The sequence below is a fragment of the Arachis ipaensis genome, chromosome B9, assembly GCF_059453495.1.
Source record: "Arachis ipaensis isolate K30076 ecotype BB chromosome B9, ASM5945349v1, whole genome shotgun sequence".
NCBI lineage: Eukaryota > Viridiplantae > Streptophyta > Magnoliopsida > Fabales > Fabaceae > Arachis > Arachis ipaensis.
The window spans coordinates 88,036,212-88,058,962 of record NC_142444.1 but is presented as its reverse complement, the minus strand read 5'-3'; the positions used below and the strand labels follow the sequence as shown (position 1 = coordinate 88,058,962).

General features: G+C 37.5%; 1 non-coding gene and 1 pseudogene across 1 annotated transcript; one reads left to right on the top strand and one right to left on the bottom strand.

The window, feature by feature from the left end:
• LOC107616989 (epimerase family protein SDR39U1 homolog, chloroplastic-like) overlaps positions 1–831 on the bottom strand; it is a 31,362-nt pseudogene extending 30,531 nt beyond the window's left edge.
• A 21,064-nt stretch (positions 832–21,895) lies between these two features.
• Positions 21,896–22,003, top strand: LOC148545362 (small nucleolar RNA R71). The gene has a single exon (XR_015902137.1). It is a non-coding gene; the product is annotated as a small nucleolar RNA R71 (small nucleolar RNA).
• Positions 22,004–22,751: the final 748 nt, after the last annotated feature.

Below are 22,751 nucleotides of genomic sequence, written 5' to 3'. Positions count from 1 at the left end.
AATTATATATTATTTTGAAGCCCCCGGATGTTAGCTTTCCAACGCAACTGAAACTAACTCATTTAGACCTCTGTAGCTCAAGTTATGGTCGATTTAGTACGAAGAGGTCAGGCTGGATAGCTCAGCAATTCCTTCAGTGTCTTGTATTCCTTCCACTTTTGCATGCTTCCTTTCCATCTTGTAAGCCATTCCTGCCCTATGAACCCTGAAAGCACTTAACACACATATCAAGGCATAAAATGGTAATAAGAGAGGATTAAACATAGCAAAATTAAGGTCAAAGAAACATGTTTTTAATCATAGCACAAAATTAGGAAGGAAAATGCAAAACATGCGAATTCTATGAATAAGTGTGAGAATAGCGGATAAAATCCACTCAATTAAGCATAAAATGTACCACAAAATAGTGGTGCATCAAAGAATGAGCTATATCTTGTAAGTAAAACTTGCTTAACTTGATGCACATATATTTGTCAAGAAAAATATACATATAAAAAGGTTCATTTTCAATTTGTACCTTCAAGAATCATATGCTTACTTTTGATGTTACTCTAATCCTGCTCTGCTTGATTTCTATTTTTATCTGCAGAATTAAAATGAGCGTTGGGTAGATGTCTATTATCTCTTAATAACCAAAACTCTATGAATCTTTAGTTCAATACAATCCAATAATGACAGTGATAGGAACAAGGCAATAAGCTCCAAAGACCATCTGGTACTTACGGTCATTCCAGCCAAGTTAACCACCCCTATTGAGCCCTGAATGCTATTCTTCCATTCCGACCCCTCCGCAATCTTAATTCCTGGAAAGTTTTTCATTGGAAGGACAAGGCAAAGTTAACCAATGAATCCAAAGTGCATGATCTGTCTACCTTTTTTATTTATTTAAGAGGAAGATAAATGTAGACTTTCAATAGTGAAGGGATCTGAATTAGGTATGAATTTAAACAAAATGCAGCATAATAAGCTTAAGAATGATTATGATTTATGAAGTAGCACTTCACATGGTAGAGTTATATAACTTATATCTAATGAGAACTCAACCACAACCCTAACCCCAACTTGTTATGATACTATTAATCAAATATTAGTAAAGCTCAAATTACTGTCTGCATTCTCACATCAAAACATATGGAATTTATTTATCAAATCTAGTATAATCTTATCAATTATATAATCTTCTAAAATAACAAGCACGACAAAGATCTAAAACTCTTTGTGCTACCCTAACTTAGAATTTAGGAACATGAAGCTCAAATTAAAACACATGGAATTAATTAACAGATAGAGTGAAGAGGAGGTACTTGTCACAGATTTGAACCTGTTACATCATGGATGCCATTCTTTGCTGATTAGCTTCTGGAAGTGATTCTAAACTAGCTAACATGCTCTTAACCATGATTCAATTCAATTCAATTCAACCTAGTGTTCTTCATTCACATTAATCAAATATATCACACACCTCAAGCAATTATAGTACATTCACTTCAATCTTGTTAATTAAAATAAAATAGTAATAAAAGACCTGTGGAGACAGAATCTCTGGACCAAGAGAGAGGCACTGATGGTAACCAGGGAGTTTGGAGAAGAAACTCAAACCCCAGAAACAAAATTAAAACCAGTTAACTAACAATAATATAGGATGAAATAATCACAAACAGCACAATCTAATCACAATTAAGCCACAAAAGCACAAAGAACAGCAGGACAGCAGCATATTTACAATGAATAATCACAAACAGCAGTAAGAGATACTAAAAAATATATTAATCAATGAATAAAAAATTGAAAACACAAATCATTCAAGAATAATTCAAAGATCAATAACCCTTATGAACAGAGCAAAAAAAAAAGCATAACAATGTCATTACACTATTACAGTGAGCCATGAACAAAGCATTGACCTTCAAAACCGGACAAGAGAGCAAACATTGGGGAACCAAGGGATCGAGGGTCCTCAAGAATGACGAACCATGAGGATTGTGAATGACCACGATGAACCTAATGGTGATCTTGAGCATGACGAGCGGCGACGGTGAGATTGATGGCGGCACGATGGAGGCTAGGGTTTTCACATCCTTTCAAGGAAGAGCTGTGAAGATGGATGGATGGCGGCAGAAGCGCGACTAAGGGTGACGAGCAGACAAGTGAGACGGAGACAGTGGTGCACGACAACGGAGGGCACAACGATGGGAGATTGGAGAAGCGGCTAGGGTTTTTTTATTTGGTGCTTTGGTAGGTGAGAAGGAATGACCGAATGAGAGAGTGCAAAGCTTCGATAATGAAAAGAAAACAAAATAAAATTTCACTAAGTGTCCTATGTGTATTTGGCATTTTTACATTAGGCAATGCTTTTAAAGCAAACCCAAATCATAACAAATATGTTACTCTTCAAAAGCACTCCCTTTGGTATGAAAAGTGTACCCATAGATATTAACGTAAAGCTACGCTTTATAAGTGAATTTTATTGTATCTAAGGCTACAATTTTTAAATGATGCCATAATTGTGTTTCTTATTCTCTTATGAAAGGGGAACACGGAGAAAAGCGTAGCCTATTCTAATAGGCTACGCTTTTCAAATGTAGCTTAAAAAAAGTGTGGCTGAATGGGTGTTTTTCTTGTAGTGATTGTGAAGAATTAATCCCATTTCGTCAACCCTACATCAAGGATAAGTCAAACAGGCATAATTGATCTCAATCCACAAGTCCTAGCTAACTCACTAATTAACTTAGCGAAAGACTAGCGTTAGTGGCAACCAAACCAACTAACAATCCTAGTCACAATCAAGAATAGACATCAATGACTCAAGATCATCTAAGTCCTCAATTCCAAGCCAAGAGTGTGAAAAATTACTCAAAAAACTAAGCCAATAATTTTATCAAACATTTGGTGTGCATAAAAAGAAAACAACATAAATTGCATGAATTAATAAAAGCTATAACTACCAAATTCAAGAAAGTACTAACAACAATTCAATTAAGCATTAATAACATGAAAAACATCAAATTTGCATTAAAGGAAACAAAATTCCAACAAGAGTTCATAAACTAAAGAGCATAAAATAAGAAACTAACAATAAAAGCTAAGTGAGTTAAGAGGATAAAACAAGAAAATATAAAGAAAACTAAACTAAAACAAGATTAGAACCTAAATCTAAAGAAAAAACTAAGCTAAAACCCTAGAATTCTAGAGAGAAGTTGGAGCTTCTCTCTCTAAAATCACCTAAAGCACGATAAAAATCTAAACTATGACTACTTGGTTCATCATCCTTTAACTCTTAGTTCAATAGCATCATAAATGAGTTAGATTGGGCCCTAAATGGGCTAGAAATCGCTAATCACGTGCTGCATTAAATGAGGCACATGCTCAAACGTGTGTGTACGCATAAAATGTCTGCTTACGCATACTCAACTCCATGCCACTATAAACATATGCATATCATTTTGAAGCCCCAGATATTAGCTTTCTAATGCCACTGAAATCGCCTCATTTGGATCTCTGTAACTCAAGTTATGATCAATTTAGTGTGAAGAGGTCAAGATTGATAGCTTTTCCAATTCTTCATTTCTTGAATTCTTCCACTTTGCATGCTTTCCTTCCACTTTTTCAAGCCATTCTTGACTTCAAAACCTAAAATCACTCAAACAAACATATCAAGGCATCGAATGGGAGAAAAGTGAATTAAGATTAGCAATTTTAAGCATAAAAAGCATGTTTTTCACAATTAAGCACAATTAGGAAAGAATTCACAAAAGCATGCTATTTCAAGGAATAAGTGCAAGTTTATATGATAAAATACACTCATTTCAAGTCAAAAGTTATCATCAAATATGGATTCATCAATGAGCTCATTAGCCATCGAGCAGACATGCATCATATGCACTTGTATATTTTGTTTGAGTGTGCATTTGTATTGGTTTGCTTACCTGTTTAATTGTGATTAGCTGCTACTTGATCTATTTTCTGTATCTGCTATCCATATCTGTATTTTTCTTATATGTGTTTATTTCTGAGAGATCCCTCATGCTGACGGAGGTGACGCTGAGGTTGTTCCACTTGGTGATTGGGAGGTTTGCAAAGAACGAAAAACAAAGAGTTAGACTAGAATCCTTAGATATAATTATCATAATTTGGGTTTAGTGAGAACTCTAGGATTTTGATATGGGTTCTTAGAGTTTAGGAGTGCCTCTGCCTTTCTGAAGCCTTATATCTTAACTATTTGGGCGCTGTTACCATACTGAGAACTCTCGGTTCTCATTCCCTACATATTCTGTTGTTCTTCAAATGAAGGACGTGAGGCACTTTGCTAAGCGTGCTGGAGACTCTTTGAAAGCGAAGATCTATGTTTTGGGGACTTCGTATTGTGCATCTAGTTTATATATATATATATATATATATATATATATATGTATATAAGTTCTCCACTTTTTGTATAAATTTGTATTTTTTCCCTCTTAGAGGTTGACTTGGAGAATCAGGATTTATACTTTGTCTTTTGGTATAGTTTTGGGTTGTATATATATACTCTGGCCGGCTGTTGCTTTGCAGGTTGAGTTTGGAACTTGCTATATGTATCTTTTTGGAACTCTATATTCGTTGTATATTATCCTTTCTGTGCACTGTTATCTATCTCTTCTACGCTTAAATATTTCGAGTGTGATACACCTTTCGAGTGCTGGTTTGCTCAACTTTTTCTTTGAGGCTCCTAGTTAAACTTCCTTTCAAATCTACCTATATATGTATTTTTATTTTAGAGGTCATAATACCTCGCCACCTATAATTTACGAATTAAATGTAAAGCATTATGTGGTAGGGTGTTACACTTGCCACCAAGAGATAAATGATTATGTAGTTAATAAACATACCCTAAAGGGAAATAGATGAAATATACTCCTTCGATGGGTATTGTCTCTTTCAATTTTCCATAAATCCTCTAATGAGATAGCTTTAGTGTTCAAGAGCTGAGTTTTTTTGAAATAATTAGGAGATGGAATAGCTTAAGCGTTTGCATTATTGAGATACCGCATTTAGGAGTTATAAATTATGACTAAATAACATTGTTCTCATCTTGTATAACCCTATCATCTGATCTAAGAGGTCATATTAACAAGTCAGAACCAGTTTGAAGGACGGCAAAAAGAGTTAAATTATTTAGATGCCTTATCTTTTTCTAACAAGTGGTAGAAAGTGTAGAAACAATGCTTCATTTACTCATAGGGAGCTTTTAGCTCATTAGGAAAAAGTAAACTAGAATGTGATGACTCACAACCACAGAGTCTATAGGATCCTAATGACTGATAAATCCCAATTTTATGCTTTATCTTCTGCTTATTTTGGGAGATTTTATCACCTTTTCTCACATTTATTCAATGAAATAGCATGGTTTTGTAATTCTCCCTTAATTTGTGCTTAAGTGTAAAAACATACTTTTTAGGCCCTTAAATTGGTGATTTTAATTCACCTTAATTCTATCCGATACCTTGATGTATTTGTTGAGTGATTTCAGGATCATAAAGCAAGTATTGGATGGAAGAAGTGAAGAGAAAAGCATGCAAAGTAGAGAATTCATGAAGAAATGAGCATTTGGAAAATTGAGGGCCACGCGCACGCGTCATGCACGCGTACGCGTGCATTGAAGATTTACAACTCATGCACACGCGTCACCTACGCGTACGCGTGAGTAGGAGTTTTGGCCAACGACGCGCACGCATCACCCACGCGTACGCGTGACACTTGGCATGTGACCCACTTAAAGTGAAATCGTTGGGGGCAATTTCTGAGCTGCCCAGGCCCAAATCCAACTCGTTTATGAGGGTATTTGATGCAGAATTGAGGATTGAAGAAATGGGGAGCACTTAGTTAGTCATGATGAGCCTTTAGTTAGTTTTCTAGAGAGAGAAGCTCCCTCTTCTCTCTAGAATTAGGTTAGGATTAGGTTAATTTCTCTCAGATCTAGATTTGATTACTCGATTTCATCTTGTTTCTCTACAATTTCTTGTTTCTATCTCTTGATTCTCTTAGTTTGTAGTGTTAATTTCCCTTTTATGCCTCTTTTATGTTCATGCACTCATGTTGGATTTGGATCTCTTTTAATGAAATTTGATGTTGATGTTCTTTTATTGTTGATTTGAGTTGTGATCTTACTTTTCTTGCAATTGGTAGTTGGTAGATTTATATTTCTTACACTTTTACTATGCCTTCCTTTTATGCCTTCCAAGTGTTTGACAAAATGTTTGGTTGGATGTTAGAGTAGATTTTGAGCATTCTTAGCTTGGAAAGAGTAATTAGGTAATCTTGAGTCATGAATACCCAACTCATGTTGGTGATCTAGAGTTGTTAGTTAATATGATTTCCATTGACTCAAATCTCTTGCTAATTTAATTAGTGAGTTGATTAGGACGTTTGGATTGAGATTAGCTAGTCTTGTTAGACTTTCTTCGAGTGTGAAGATAATATGTTACCTTCATCCATCGTCGGGGATGACGTAATAAGATAAATTCTTGTTAATCATTGTTATTAGTGGCTAGGATAGAAAGCCTATATTCTCAATCCTTGCCACGGATGTCTCTCTTTATTACTTGCTTTATTTAGTTACTTGATTTACTTTTCTTGTCATTTAATTTCTCGTCAATTTACCAAATCAAACCCCCTTGCATCTTCATAGCCAATAATCATTCACTTCATTGCAATTCCTTGTGAGACGACCTGAGGTTTAAATACTTCGGTTAATTCTTATTGGGGTTTGTACATTTGACAAAACCAATTTAAATTTGATGTGAGAGTTGTTTGTTGGTTTGGAGCTATGCTTATAACGAAGTAATTCTTTCTTATAAGAGAAAATCTAGACCGACAATAATTTTTCGTATCAAATTTATGGTGCCGTTGTCGGAGAATTGCAATGGTGCTATGTTATTGGCTATTGTAAATATCGTGAATATGTTTGCCTTTTTCTTCTTTGTTAGTTTTTGCTAGTTTTAGGAATTGATTTTCTTTGTTTCTTGTTAGAATTTGTTTTTGTTTTCTCTTATCACCATGAATTCTCATCACTTTGGCTATGAGTGTGGTTCAAACTATGTTGTAGGAAATGGAAGCTTTAATGAGGATTTGTATAAAGGATTTGGAGATCGAAGGTGGGAGGAACCCCAAGCTTATGGACAACCTTCGTGGCAACAACCTCCTTCCGAATCGAGTTTGAGAAGAGTGCTTGGGAACATGACTACTCTCCTCACGGAGATGCGCAAGGAACAAAAGGCATTTTGTTCCATCCAAGCTGTTCAAGCACCACCCCAACATGACTACTCTCCGGACTCTTATGGGTATAATCCCAATCCTAATGCATACCAATCTAATGTGTGTGATGACCCTTATTGTGATTGTCAACCACAACCACCACATGCATGTGATCCCTTCCCTCAACATAGCCCTCAACAACCATACACACAAGCCTCATACCACCATTCACCTCCATATGATCCTAACCTATACCCACCATACCAACCACCATATGAACCATACGTAGAGCCACCACCATTCTAATACCAATTCTCCCATGAACCACAATTTTGTCATACACCACCTCAAGACTTTCACTAATATGAACCACCTTCCAACTACAATACCTTTCCCTCAAACAATGAACCCTCTCTTCCACCACCGCCCTCCAATGAAGCCCTCATGCTAAAACAAGGATATCTTAGATCTTATATCCTAAGGCAACAAGAGGAGACGGAAAAGGAGTTTAAGGAGCTAGAAGCCAAGATGGTTATCATAGAGGAAGCCGTTAGCAACATGGTCTCATCCCGCCTATGCCTATGCGATCAAGGCACTCCCATTGTTGAATGTGGAGAAGCAATCAATGGGCTTAGTGAGGGAATGGACTTGAAGCTTCACGGGGAAGAAGAGGAATTAAAGCAAGAAGTACAACAAGAGGAGGAGGTAGAGATTATTGAACAAGAGAAAGTAGTGATTGGGTGTTTAGGATATGTTGAGCATATAGAGGAATCTCAAGTTGAAGAGCCTTCTTCCACAGAGTTTGGAAGGGATGCTAAAGAGGAGAGTGATGTTAAGGAAGTGGATAGAGAGTTAAGGGAAATTGATCAAGAAGTAGATTCCATCACTAGTGATTTTTTGTCCATATTGATCAATCCCCTTGATGATCTTGTTGAGCCTTCTTCCATTGGACTAGAAACCAATGTTGGGGAGGATGTGCAACCTCCAAGGCATATCGTGAGTGAATAATTGGGAGAAGTGTTCCAAGCAACAAGCCCTCCTATCTATGATGATTCCGTATCAGCATATAATCCTTTTGAGCATGATGAGTCCTTCCCCACTATGCTTGAAATTAATGATGAGGTGGACTTTACTAAACCTCCTATTTATGATTTGAGTGATGGGGAAGAGATAGAATAATTTGGTGAAGAAGAATGTGAACTTGAGGAAACTTGGCAAGAGGTAGAGCTTGAAGAACCTTGCCAAGTTGTGGACACCTCTAGAAGAGGATGGACGAGAGTGGAGCATGCTTTGTCAAGACCGTTGGGAACTCCTCCACCTAGGTTTCCATCTAATCCTTCATTTGAGTGGGTAAAACTTCTAACTCTTAGCTTTATTATCCCACTTGAATTTGGTTTGCTTGAAACGGATGACCAACTTAGGGCGCTTTGCGGAATTAAGCGTAAGAGGAGGATGTTTAGTGGTTGGAATTGTTGATCTAGGCTCATTATGGTTGGAAGCTCGAAATTGAGGAGCATGGATTGGTGTAGTGCTCAATTGAATGGGTCTATGAGGATCGTTTGGTGCTTTCATGAGAATTCGGCTTCTCTACCACCCAGAGAGGATTACCATGATCAACTTCAAGACGGGTGTGAAAACAAAGTGTGGGATCCCAGATTACAAGGGAAGGATCAACTTTGGGAGCCCATGGCTTATGAAGAACTCTATCAAGGCTTGGAGATATTAACCTTGAATGATGAAGCACAATAGAAGTCCAAGCATTGGTGGATGTTCAAGGATGGATTCAAGCACAAGCCACCTTGATAAAGAGCTCCCCATAAGTCCAACTTAAGGACAATAAACAAAAGTGCTAGGTGGGTGGTGCACGAAATTGTGATCTTCAATGGCACCAACAACATGGTACGCACGAATGTAATCTCAACTCTTTCTCACAACTCCGCACAACTAACCAGCAAGTGCACTGGGTCGTCCAAGTAATAAACCTTACGTGAGTAAGGGTCGATCCCATAGAGATTGTCGGCTTGAAGCAAGCTATGGTCATCTTGTAAATCTCAGTCAGGCAGATTCAAATGGTTATGAAGTTTAAGATAATTAAAAGATGAATAAAATATAAGATAAGATAGAGATACTTATGTAATTCATTGGTGAGAATTTCAGATAAGCGTATGAAGATGCTTTGTTCCTCCTAAGCTTCTGCTTTCCTATTGTCTTCATCCAAACATTCATACTCCTTTCCATGGCAAGCTGTATTTTGGGTATCACCGTTGTCAATCGCTACCTCCCGTCCTCTCAGTGAAAATGGTCCAAATGCGCTGTCACCGCACGGCTAATCAGCTGTTGGTTCTCGATCATGTTGGAATAGGATCCATTGATCCTTTTGTGTCTGTCACTACACCCAACACTCGCGAGTTTGAAACTCGTCACAGTCATTCCATCCCAGATCCTACTCAGAATACCACAGACAAGGTTTAGACTTTTCGGATCTCAAGAATGGCTGCCAATAATTCTAGCCTATACCACGAAGGTTTTAATCTTAGATTAGAAACCCAAGAGATACACATTCAAGCTTGTTTGCATGTAGAACGGAAGTGGTTGTCAGGCACGTGTTCATAGGTGAGAATGGTGATGAGTGTCACATAATCATCGCATTCATCAAGTTCTTGTGTGCGAATAAATATCTTAGAGAAGAAATAGGCTTGAGTTGAATAGAAATAGGCTTGAGTCTTGGCCGTGACCCTAAGCATTTTATTTTCCAGTATTACCACTGGATACATTAATGCCACAGACACATAACTGGGTGAACCTTTTCAAATTGTGACTCAGCTTTGCTAGAGTCCCCAATTAGAGATTTCCAGAGCTCTTAGGCACACTCTTTTTACTTTGGACCACGACTTTAACCGCTCAGTCTCAAGCTTTTCACTTGACACCTTCACGCCACAAGCACATGGTTAGGGACAGCTTGGTTTAGCCGCTTAGGCCAGGATTTTATTCCTGTGGGCCCTGCTATCCACTGATGCTCAAATCCTTGGATCCTTTTTATTTTACCCTTGCCTTTTGGTTTAAAGGGCTATTGGCTTTTTCTGCTTGCTTTTTCTTTTTCTTTTCACCATTTTTTTCTTTTTTTTCGCAAGGTTCTCCTTTTTCACTGCTTTTTTCAAGAGCCAACAATTTTAACATTCATAAACAACAATATCAAAAATATGCACTGTTCAAACATTCATTCAGAAAACAAAAGTATTGCAACCACATCAAAATAATTAAACTAGTTTCAAGGACGAATTCGAAATCATGTACTTCTTGTTCTTTTGTTTTTAGATCATTTTTCATTTTAAGAAAGGTGATGGATTCATAGGACATTCATAGCTTTAAGGCATAGACAGTTAGACACTATTGATCATGTAATAAGACACAAACACAAATAAAACATAAAGCATAATTTTTGAAAAACAGAAAAATAAGAACAAGGAAATTAAAGAACGGGTCCACCTTAGTGATGGCGGCTTGTTCTTCCTCTTGAAGATCTTATGGAGTATTTGAGCTCTTCAATGTGTCTTCCTTGCCTTTGTTGCTCCTCCCTCATGACTCTTTGGTCTTCTCTAATTTCATGGAGGAGGATGGAATGCTCTTGGTACTCCACCCTTAGTTGTCCCATATTGGAACTTAATTCTCCTAGGGAGGTGTTGATTTGCTCCCAATAGTTTTGTGGAGGAAAATGCATCCCTTGAGGCATCTTAGGGATTTAATGATGAGGAATTTCCTCATGATCTTGTCCATGAGTGGGCTCTCTTGTTTGCTCTATCATTTTCTTAGTGATGGGCTTGTCCTCATCAATGAGGGTGTCTTCCTCTATGTCAATTTCAGCTGAATTGCAGAGGTAACAAATGAGATGAGGGAAGGCTAACCTTGCCAAGGTAGAGGACTTGTCCGCCACCTTTTAATTCACCTTAATTCCATCCGATGCCATGATGTGTTTGTTGAGTGATTTCAGGATCATAAGGCAAGTATTGGATGGAAGAAGTGAAGAGAAAAGTATGCAAAGTGGAGAATTCATGAAGAAATGAGTATTTGGAAAATTGTGGGCCACGGACACGCGTCATGTATGCGTACGCGTGCATTGAAGATTTACAAGCCATGCGCACGCATCACCTACGCGTACGCGTGAGTAGGAGTTTTGGCCAGCGACGCGCACGCGTCACCGACGCGCACGCGTCACCGACGCGCACGCGTCACCGACGCGCACGCGTCACCGACGCGTACGCGTGACGCTTGGCATGTGACACACTTAAAGTTAGAGCGCTGGGGACAATTTCTGAGCTGCCCAGGCCCAAATCTAACTTGTTTCTGAGGGTATTTGATGCAGAAATGAGGATTGAGCAAAGGGGGAGCACATAGTTAGTCATGATGAGCCTTTAGTTAGTTTTCTAGAGAGAGAAGCTCCCTCTTCTCTCTAGAATTAGGTTAGGATTAGGTTAATTTCTCTTAGATCTAGATTTGATTACTCGATTTCATCTTGTTTCCTCTATAATTTCTTGTTTCTACATCTTGATTCTCTTAGTTTGTAGTGTTAATTTCCCTTTTTTGCCTCTTTTATGTTCATGCACTCATGTTGGATTTGGATCTCTTTTAATGAAATTTGACGTTGATGTTCTTTTATTGTTGATTTGAGTTGTGATCTTACTTTCTTTGCAATTGGTAGTTGGTAGATTTATATTTCTTGCACTTTTACTATGCCTTTCTTTTATACCTTCCAAGTGTTTGACAAAATGCTTGGTTGGATGTTAGAGTAGATTTTGTGCATTCTTGGCTTGGAAAGAGTAATTAGGTAATCTTGAGTCATGAATACCCAACTCATGTTGGTGATCTAGAGTTGTTTGTTCATATGATTTCTATTGACTCTAATCTATTGCTAATTTAATTAGTGAATTGATTAGGACGTTTGGATTGAGATTAGCTAGTCTTGATAGACTTTCTTCGAGTGTGAAGATAATATGTTACCTTTTTGGATCGTCGGAAATGACGTAATAAGATAAATTCTTGTTAATCATTGTTATTAGTGACTAGGATAGAAAGCCTATATTATCAATTCTTCCCACGAATGTCTCTCTTTATTACTTGCTTTATTTAGTTACTTGATTTACTTTTCTTGTCATTTAATTTCTCGTCAATTTACCAAATCAAAACCCCCTTGCATCTTCATAGCCAACAATCATTCACTTCATTGCAATTCCTTGTGAGACGACCCGATGTTTAAATACTTTGGTTAATTCTTATTGGAGTTTGTACTTGTGACAAAACCAATTTAAATTTAATGTGAGAGTTATTTGTTGGCTTGGAGCTATGCTTACAACGAAATAATTCTTTCCTATAAGAGAAAATCTAGACCGACAATAATTTTTCGTATCAATGACGTGTTTATAGCTAAGGTTCAAAAAAGAAAAAATCCATAATTTGAAAAATAAATAAGCCTGTCCATTGGTAATTCTTTTCTTATCCCTAATAAAGTCTGTGATCTAGTCTACGCTGAGATATAACTGAGTCAAAAATAGTTTTACTATACAAAACTTCATACATCTGCTAATATAATGGCCAACGAAAGAAAAATATCTTTAATCTGAATGCTCCGAGCACAGAAAATAATGTCACTCAACCAATAGAGAAAGAATACTATGTGTTAATTATTCGAAATTGAGTCCTTATCTTTACCTCTATTGTTTCAAATAAAGCTTGTAGAAACATTTTTAAAATTTTAAGAAAATTAACTAAATTAATCTAATCCTAAAATCCTAATTAATACCAAATTAGCTAAATTTACCTAAATTTAACTCTAAATTACTATAACTTTAAGTTTAAACTAAACCCTAACTAATTTATCCAACTAATTACCCTAATATATCTAACCTAACCTAATTAATTAACCAACTTGACCTAATCTAATCTAAATCCTAATTACTTTAAACAAAGCTAACTTACCATATATCACAAATTCACAACAAATGACTTATAAATAAGAATTAAAGTTCTATGTCTTAGTTAGAAATAAAAATTACATAATTACTCTAAACTAATTACTCTAAATTTAACCTATATCACAATTTTATAATAAAAAAGATAGAATAAAAAATTTAACTAGTGTAGATTAGAACTTTCGAAAATTAGATAAATAAAAAATAACATAAATATGAAAAAGAAAAGTGGAAAAAAAATAACACACCTGAAAATACTGGCGGTGCGGAGGACTTTTTTGGCGTGGTGGCAACTGGGAGGGCGCGGTGGCGGTAGGATGTCTGGTAGGGCTGCTCTAGCAAAGAAGGTTTAAGGTTTTTTTGTAAGACCTGGAAAAAGTTCACTAGTCGATTATATATTTGAAAATTGTGTTAAAAGTGTTTAAACCGTCTGGTCTGGGTTAAAAATTTTAAAGTTCTTAATTTTGAAATTTGTAGATAAGATTTGAACCCAGAAAATTATTCGAAGTGCAAAAATATAATTTTTTTGGAAAATGTGTACTGGTGACATAATTAACTATACAAGCTTATAACTATTGGCACTGTGTATGAGAAAAATATAAATATAAAAATGACCATAAAAATATTTTGAATACAAATCATAATATATATCTTTAAAATTTTGGCCCTAGGTAGGCCTAATAGGCGAAAGGACAAAAAATGCTCTTTCACCATTTTGGCCAAACATGTGACTGTTTCTCTCTCCCTTTCCAATCCATTTATTTCACACCCTCCAGGAGAAGGGAGCTCGAGAATTAAAAGAGAAAAAAGGAAACCTTGTGACACTATTCACTCATCCCTTTAAATCCAATTTTCTCACGAACCAGAGCTCTAATTGAAGGTCCCTTTGTGGATACACATATCTCTCATCTCCCTCTATGTTTTTATGTAACTCTTGCAATGAATAATTGCGAGAACTCTACTCTATTTTTCTTTTTCCCACTATTTTTGCATTTTCGAATAGTAAAGTACTGAGTTTGTGATTTTGATGCTTTAGGAGAAGCTAAACTCAAATTCTAGCGGAGTTTTAACCCATGTTCATGTGGAATAAGGTAAGAAAACTTTTTTCCTCTATTTTTTCCTAATTTATGTAAAGCCCTAGCATGAACGTTGTATAAATTGAATAAAATTATATTGGATACAGAGAAAAGCCCAAGAGGTTGGGACCATCGTCAACTAAGGTACGGTTTTGGCTTTGGATAATCATTATGTAATGCTATGTGAAATCCTAGGCTAGTTGACATTAAGATATTGTTGAATAGACATTGTTGATAATGGTGGTATAGTATGACTATGTGATTTCGGATGATATTGAATGTTAAATGAAAATGGCCGGAGGCCTTGATTGATTGACTTCCTATTACTTGGGATATCTTGATGTGTTGTGGTCTAATTGTTGAAATTGAAATTTTTATGATAGTATGTTAAACTGGATTTGGGATGAATATTGTTGATTGTTTTTAGGAAAAATTCATAAGGAACAAGATTAAGGATGAGATGAGATTGTGATTTGGATGAGCTATGTAGCGAGGAGCTAGGTGGAAATAAGAGTGAAATTGGTGAGTGGTGACCTAAGCTTGGAATTGGCGAGGTTGGTATATAATGGATGCCAATTTGGTATAAAATTCGGAATTTCCTAAGTGGTCGGCACTGGTAGATTTTAGCCCAAATTAAGGCTAGTTTTAAAACCTAAGAACTACGAGAATAAGTTTTCAAGCTTAATTCAATTAATGAACTTTCCTAGGAAATTAAAAGAATTAAGTCAAAGATGAATTGTTTCCCAACAAATTTAAATCCTTTAGATTAAGAATGAAAACTTTTCCTCAAGAAAACATCAAAGCATTAATCAAAGGTAGACAAGCTAGAATATTAGTCTATAGGAATCAACAGATCTCCTAATCTTAACCAAGGAGATTAGTTGCTCATGCCTTCAGAGAAAACCTAAAACTATCAAAAGTAAAACGTGCCAAAGAAGAAAAAGTCGTCAGTGACTTCTCTCCTTAAATAATAACCTAAAAGAAATTCAAATCTTCAAAACTTACACTAAAACAAATTAAACAAATCAAATCTAATTAATGTTTTTCTCCTACTAAGCTTTGGATCTTTTCTCCTTGTAATCCTCAATCAATGCTATGATTCATGGGCTTAAGTTGAGCCTTGGGTTAATCACTTAAGTCTTGAATAATTTGAGGACTTAGTGGATGAATTAAGGTCCCTGGGAGGTGGCCCATAATCCCACGTCGCACGTGAGTCCCTTCACATTGTACGTGAAGTCCATTCTTGGCCAAAATGCTTTCTGTCTTGATTACGTTGGACGTGGAAAATTTCACGTCGAACGTGGGTTTATTTTCCTTCACTTTTTGTAACACCCTACCACACAAAACTTTATGCTATAGTCATAAATCAAAGGTAGTGAGGCGCTACGACCTCTAAAAAAAATACGTATGCATATATAACTGAAGGATTACATATCTAGCTGCCTTAAACAAGATAGACAAAAGAATGAGAAACGAGAATCGTGTAACGCTCGAAAAATAGTTCGGTACAAAATGTAAATCCGGGAGCAAGAGAGATAAATAAATATATACGTAAGATTGCAAAAAGTATAAGTATCAAGTCACCAATCGCAACCTGATTAGCGGATATTTTATACGCTTTTTGGCATCATTTTCATATAGTTTTCATTATGTTTTATTTAAGTTTTATTAAGTTTTCATGGGTTTTAGTTGAAAATTCACATTTTTGGATTCTAATTTGAGTTTGTGTGTTTTATGGCGATTTCAGATATTTTCTGGCTGAAATTAAGGAGCTCGAGCAAAAGTCTGATTCAGAGACAAAGAAAGAAATGCAGATGCTGTCAGGATCTGACCTCCGTACACTCGAAGGAGCTTTTTTGGATCTACAGAAAATCCAAATGGTGCGCTCTTAACGGCTATAGAAAGCTAACATCCAGGGCTTTCTAGAAATATATAATAGTTTATACTTTACCTTAGAAATGAAGGCCCAAAAATGGCATTCAACGCCAGCCACCAACCCCATTCCTGGCATCCAGTGCCCACAAGGGAGCAGCTGGCGTCCAACGCCCAAAAGGGAGTCCAAAGCCAGTGTTCAACACCCATAAGGAGTATTAGCTCGTGGGAAACACTGAAGCTCAGCCTAAACACTCACCAAGTGAGCTCCAGAAGTGGATTTTCGCACTACAAGACTAGTTTATCTTGTTTCTGTAATTCTTAGTTAGCAGATTAGTATATAAATACAAGAGTTCACCCTTGTTAGGGGACTCTTGCCCACTTTTACATTTTCCATTGTACTTTCGAACAGCATGAGTCACTAACCTCCTAAGGTTAAGGTTAGAAGCTCTGCTGAGTTTTATGGATTAATAATATTACCGTTCTAGTTCAATATGTCTGATTCTATTCTCTTATGCATTCTCGTTCTTCATCTTATGAATTGAGGGTGATCCGTGACAATCACCCTTGTTCTACATGAGTTCCATGCGAGTCCTGACCCGGACAGTGTTGAATCAAAGCTAGAGATTACATTACGGATTCCAATAGAGTACCTGGGCAACTTTGGATACGTGACATAAAATCCCGTTGACCGTGGGTAAGTGAGGTCTATGTGGCGTTAAGGCTAGAGTCAGAGAAGCAGCACTTTTTGATCCGGAAGATCTACCTTGTCTATGGCATTGGTGCACGAAATTGTGATCTCTGGTAATGGCTCCAAAAACTTGGTGCTTTCGTCCCTCGGAACCTCTGCTTTCCTGCTGTCTTCATCCAATCAGTCTTACTCCTTTCTATGGCTGGCTTTATGTAAGGGCATCACTGTTGTCAATGGCTACATCCCATCCTCTTGTGAAAATGGTCCAAATGCTCTGTCACAGCACGGCTAATCATCTGAGGTTCTCGATCATACTGGAATAGGATTCACCATCCTTTTGCGTCTGTCACTACGCCCAGCAATCGCAAGTTTGAAGTTCGTCACAGTCATTCAATCCCAGAGTCCTACTCAGAATACTACAGACAAGGTTTAGACTTTCCGGACTCTCATGAATGCCGCCATCAATCTAGCTTACACCACGAAGATTCTGATTAAGAGATCTAAGAGATACTCATTCAATCTAAGGTAGAACGGAAGTGGTTGTCAGGCATGCGTTCATAGGGAATGATGATGATTGTCACGTTCATCACATTCAGGTTGAAGTGCGAATGAATATCTTAGAAGCGGAACAAGTTGAATTGAATAGAAAAATAGTAGTACTTTGCATTGATCTTTGAGGAACAGCAGAGCTCCACACCTTAATCTATGGAGTGTAGAAACTCTACCGTGGAAAATACATAAGTGATAATGGAGTTCATCAGCAGTCCTTCTTCAACCTCTGAATCTGATTTTTACTCAAGTCCCTCAATTTCAGCCAGAAAATACCTGAAATCACAGAAAAACACACAAACTCATAGTAAAGTCTAGAAATGTGAATTTAACATAAAAACTAATAAAAACATCCATAAAAGTAGCTAGATTCTACTAAAAACATACTAAAAACAATGCCAAAAAGCGTATAAATTATCCGCTCATCACAACACCAAACTTAAATTGTTGCTTGTCCCTAAGCAACTGAAAATCAAATAGGATAAAAAGAAGAGAATATACTATAAATTCCAAACTATCAATGAAACATAGCTCCAATTAAATTAGCGGGACTTGTAGCTTTTTGCCTCTTGAATAGTTTTGGCATCTCACTTTATCCATTGAAGTTCAGAATAATTGGCATCTATAGGAACTCAGGGTTCAGATAGTGTTATTGATTCTCCTAGTTCAGTATGATGATTCTTGAACACAGCTACTTTATGAGTCTTGGCCGTGGCCCTAAGCACTTTGTTTTCCATTATTACCACCGGATACATAAATGCCACAGACACATAATTGGGTGAACCTTTTCAGATTGTGACTCAGCTTTGCTAAAGTCCCCAATTAGAGGTGTCCAGGGTTCTTAAGCACACTCTTCTTTTGCTTTGGACCTTGACTTTAACCGCTCAGTCTCAAGTTTTCACTTGACACCTACACGCCACAAGCACATGGTTAGGGACATCTTGGTTTAGCCGCTTAGGCCAGGATTTTATTCCTTTAGGCCCTCCTATCCACTGATGCTCAAAGCCTTGGGATGCCTTTTTTTTTGTCCTTGCCTTTTGGTTTTAAGGGTTATTGGCTTTTTGCTCTTGCCTCTTGGTTTTAAGAGCTTTTGGCTTTTTCTGCTTGCTTTTTCTTTTTTTCTTTCTATTTTTTTTCGCCTATTTTTTTTCTGCAAGCTTTGTTCTTTGCTGCTTTTTCTTGCTTCAAGAATCATTTTTATGATTTTTCAGATTATCAAATAACATGTCTCCTTATCATCATTCTTTCAAGAGCTAACATATTTAACATTCTTAAACAACAACTTCAAAAGACATATGCACTGTTCAAGCATTCATTCAGAAAACAAGAAGCATTGTCACCACATCAATATAATTAAACTAAGTTCAAGGATAAATTCGAAACTCATGTACTTCTTGTTCTTTTGAATTAAAACATTTTTCATTTTAAGAGAGGTGATGGATTCATAGGACATTCATAACTTTAAGACAAAGTTACTAACTACTAATGATCATGTAATGAAGACACAAACATAGATAAGCACTTAACATAGAGAAAATGAAAAACAGAAAGTGAGAACAAGGAATGAGTCCACCTTAGTGATGGTGGCATTTTCTTCTTGAGGAACCAATGATGTCCTTGAGCTCTTCTATGTCTGTTCTTTGTCTTTGTTGCTCCTCCCTCATTGCTTTTTGATCTTCTCTGATTTCATGAAGGATGATGGAGTGCTCTTGATGTTCCACCCTTAGTTGTCCCATGTTGGAACTTAATTCTCCTAGGGAGGTGTTGATTTGCTCCCAAAAATTCTGTGGAGGAAAGTGCATCCCTTGAGGTATCTCAGGGGTTTCTTGATGATGAGCTTTTTCATGTGACTGTTGAGATCCATGAATGTGCTCTCTTATTTGCTCCATCCTTTTCTTAGTGATGGGCTTGTGAGATGAATCTTTCCATCTCGCATAGCTCAGAGGTGGAAGCAATTGTCTTCCCTTTCCTCTTCTTGAGGTTTCTCTCGCCTTAGGTGCCATTAATGGTAATGGAAAAACAAAAAGCTTATGCTTTTACCACACCAAACTTAGAATATTGCTCGCCCTCAAGCAAAAGAAGAAAGAATAGAAGAAGAGGAAGAAGAAGAAGATATGGAGGAGATGGAGGGATGTGTGTATTTGGCCATATGGGTGGGATTGGGTGGGGAAGAGATGTTGAATTTTGAAGGTAGGTGGGTGTATGGATGTGAGTGGTAAATGGAAAACAGAAGGGTTGGCCATGAATGGAGAGAGAGAGAGGGTGAGGTAGGTGGGGATCCTGTGGGGTCCACCGATGCTGAGTTGATCCTGTGGGGTCCACAGATCCTGAGGTGTCAAGGATTTGCATCCCTGTACCCATTAGGCATGCAAAATTCCCTTGCACACAACGCTGGGTGTTCAGCGCCAGATTGGTGCTTGTTCTGGGCGTTGAACGCCCATTTGTTGCCCTTTTTTGGCGTTGAACGCCAGAACCATGCTTGTTCTAGGCGTTCAGTGCCAGCTCTTCTCCAGGGTGCATTTCTGGCGTTCAAACGCCCAGATGCTGCCCATTTCTGGCGTTCAGCGCCAGAACCATGCTCTGTTCTGGCGTTGAACGCCCAAAACATGCTTCCTACTGGCGTTTAAACGCCAGTAAGGTCTTCCTCCAGGGTGTGATTTTTCTTCTGCTGTTTTTGATTCCGTTTTCAATTTTTATATTTATTTTGTGACTCCACATGATCATGAACCTAAAAAAAAACAATGAAAATTAGATAAATAAACATTGGGTTGCCTCCCAACAAGCGCATCTTTAATGTCAATAGCTTGACAGTGGGCTCTCATGGAGCCTCACAGATGTGCAGAGCTTTGTTGAGACCTCCCAACACCAAACTTAGAGTTTGGATATAGGGGTTTGACACCAAACTTAGAGTTTGGTTGTGGCCTCCCAACACCAAACTTAGAGTTTGACTGTGGGGGCTTTGTTTGACTCTGCTTTGAGAGAAGCTCTTTATGCTTCCTCTCCATGGATGTAGAGAGAGATCCTTGAGTTGTAAACACAAGGTTGTCCTCATTTAGTTGAAGGATCAATTCTCCTCTGTCCACATCAATCACAGCTCTTGCTGTGGCTAGGAAGGGTCTTCCAAGGATAATGAATTCATCCTCATCCTTCCCAGTATCTAGGACTATGAAATCAGCAGGGATGTAAAGGCCTTCAACCTTTACTAACACGTCCTCTACTTGTCCATAAGCCTGTTTTCTTGAATTGTCTGCCATCTCTAATGAGATTTTAGTGGCTTGCACCCCAAAGATTCCCAGTTTCTCTATTACAGAGAGGGGCATGAGGTTTATTCCTGAACCAAGGTCACACAGAGCCTTAAAGATCATGGTGCCTATGGTACAAGGTGTTACGAACTTTCCAGGATCCTGTTTCTTCTGAGGTAATGTTAGTTGATCCAGATCACTTAGATCATTGGTGAACAAGGGAGGTTCATCTTCCCAAGTTTTAATGCCAAATAATTTGGCATTCAGCTTCATGATTGCACCAAGGTACTTGGTGACTTGCTCCTCAGTGACATCCTCATTCTCTTCAGAAGAGGAATACTCATCAGAGCTCATGAATGGCATAAGGAGGTTTAATGGAATCTCTATGGTCTCTAGTTGAGCCTCAGATTCTTTTGGTTCCTCAGAGGGAAACTCCTTATTGATCACTGGACGTCCCAGGAGGTCTTCCTCACTGGGATTCACGTCCTCTCCTTCCTTTACAGGTTTGGCCATGGTGATCAATTCAATGGCCTTGCACTCTCCTTTTGGATTTTCTTCTGTATTGCTTGGGAGAGTACTAGGAGGGATTTCAGTGATCCTTTTACTCAGCTGGCCCACTTGTGCTTCCAAATTTCTAATGGAAGATCTTGTTTCATTCATGAAACTTACAGTGGCCTTGGATAGATCAGAGACTAAGTTTGCTAGATTAGAAGTATTTTGTTCAGAGTTCTCTGTCAGTTGCTGAGTGGATGATGGAAAAGCTTTACTATTGTTAAACCTGTATCTTCCACCATTATTAAAGCCTTGTTGAGGCTTTTGATCCTTCCATGAGAAATTTGGATGATTTCTCCATGATGGGTTATAGGTGTTTCCATAAGGTTCACCTAAGTAATTCACCGCTGCTATTGCAGGGTTCTCAGGATCATAAGCTTCTTCTTCAGAAGATGCCTCTTGAGTACTGTTGGATGCAGCTTGCATTCCATTCAGACTCTGAGAAATCATATTGACTTGCTGAGTCAATATTTTGTTCTGAGCCAATATGGCATTCAGAGTATCAATTTCAAGAACTCCCTTCTTCATAGGCGTCCCATTATTCACAGGATTCCTCTCAGAAGTGTACATGAACTGGTTATTAGCAACCATGTCAATGAGTTCTTTAGCTTCTGCAGGCATTTTCTTTAGGTGAATGGATCCACCTGCAGAAGTATCCAATGACATTTTAGCCAATTCAGATAGACCATCATAGAATATATCCAGGATGGTCCATTCTGAAAGCATGTCAGAAGGACACTTTTTAGTCAGTCCTTTGTATCTCTCCCAAGCTTCATAGAGGGATTCACCTTCTTTCTGTCTGAAGGTCTGAACATCCACTCTAAGCTTACTCAGCTTTTGAGGAGGAAAGAACTTGGCTAAGAAAGCCTTGACCAGCTTATCCCAAGAGTTCAGGCTATCCTTAGGTTGAGAGTCCAACCATACTCTAGCTCTGTCTCTTACAGCAAAAGGAAAAAGCATGAGCCTGTAGACTTCAGGATCTACTCCATTAGTCTTAACAGTATCACATATCTGCAAGAATTCAGTTAAGAACTGAAAAGGATCTTCAGAATGAAGTCCATGAAACTTGCAGTTCTGCTGCATCAGAGAAACTAATTGAGGTTTAAGCTCAAAATTGTTTGCTCCAATGGCAGAAATGGAGATGCTTCTTCCATGTAAATTGGAATTAGGTGCAGTAAAGTCACCAAGCATTCTCCTTGCATTATTGTTATTTTCGGCTGCCATCTCCTCTTCCTGTTCGAAAATTTCTGAAAGGTTATCTCTGGATTGTTGTAATTTAGCTTCTCTTAGTTTCCTCTTCAGAGTCCTTTCAGGTTCTGGATCTGCTTCAACAAGAATATTCTTGTCCTTGCTTCAGCTCATATGACAAAGAAGAGGGCACAGAAAAAATAAGAAACAAACACAAAGTTAGTTAGTTAGTTGAAACAAATTTGAAAATCAATTTTGAAAAGATAAGAAGATAAGAAGTTAGAAAAGATATTTTAAAATCAAATTTTGAAAAAGATAAGATAAGAAGATATTTTTGAAAAGATATGATTGAAATTAGTTTTGAAAAAGATTTGATTTTAAAAAATCA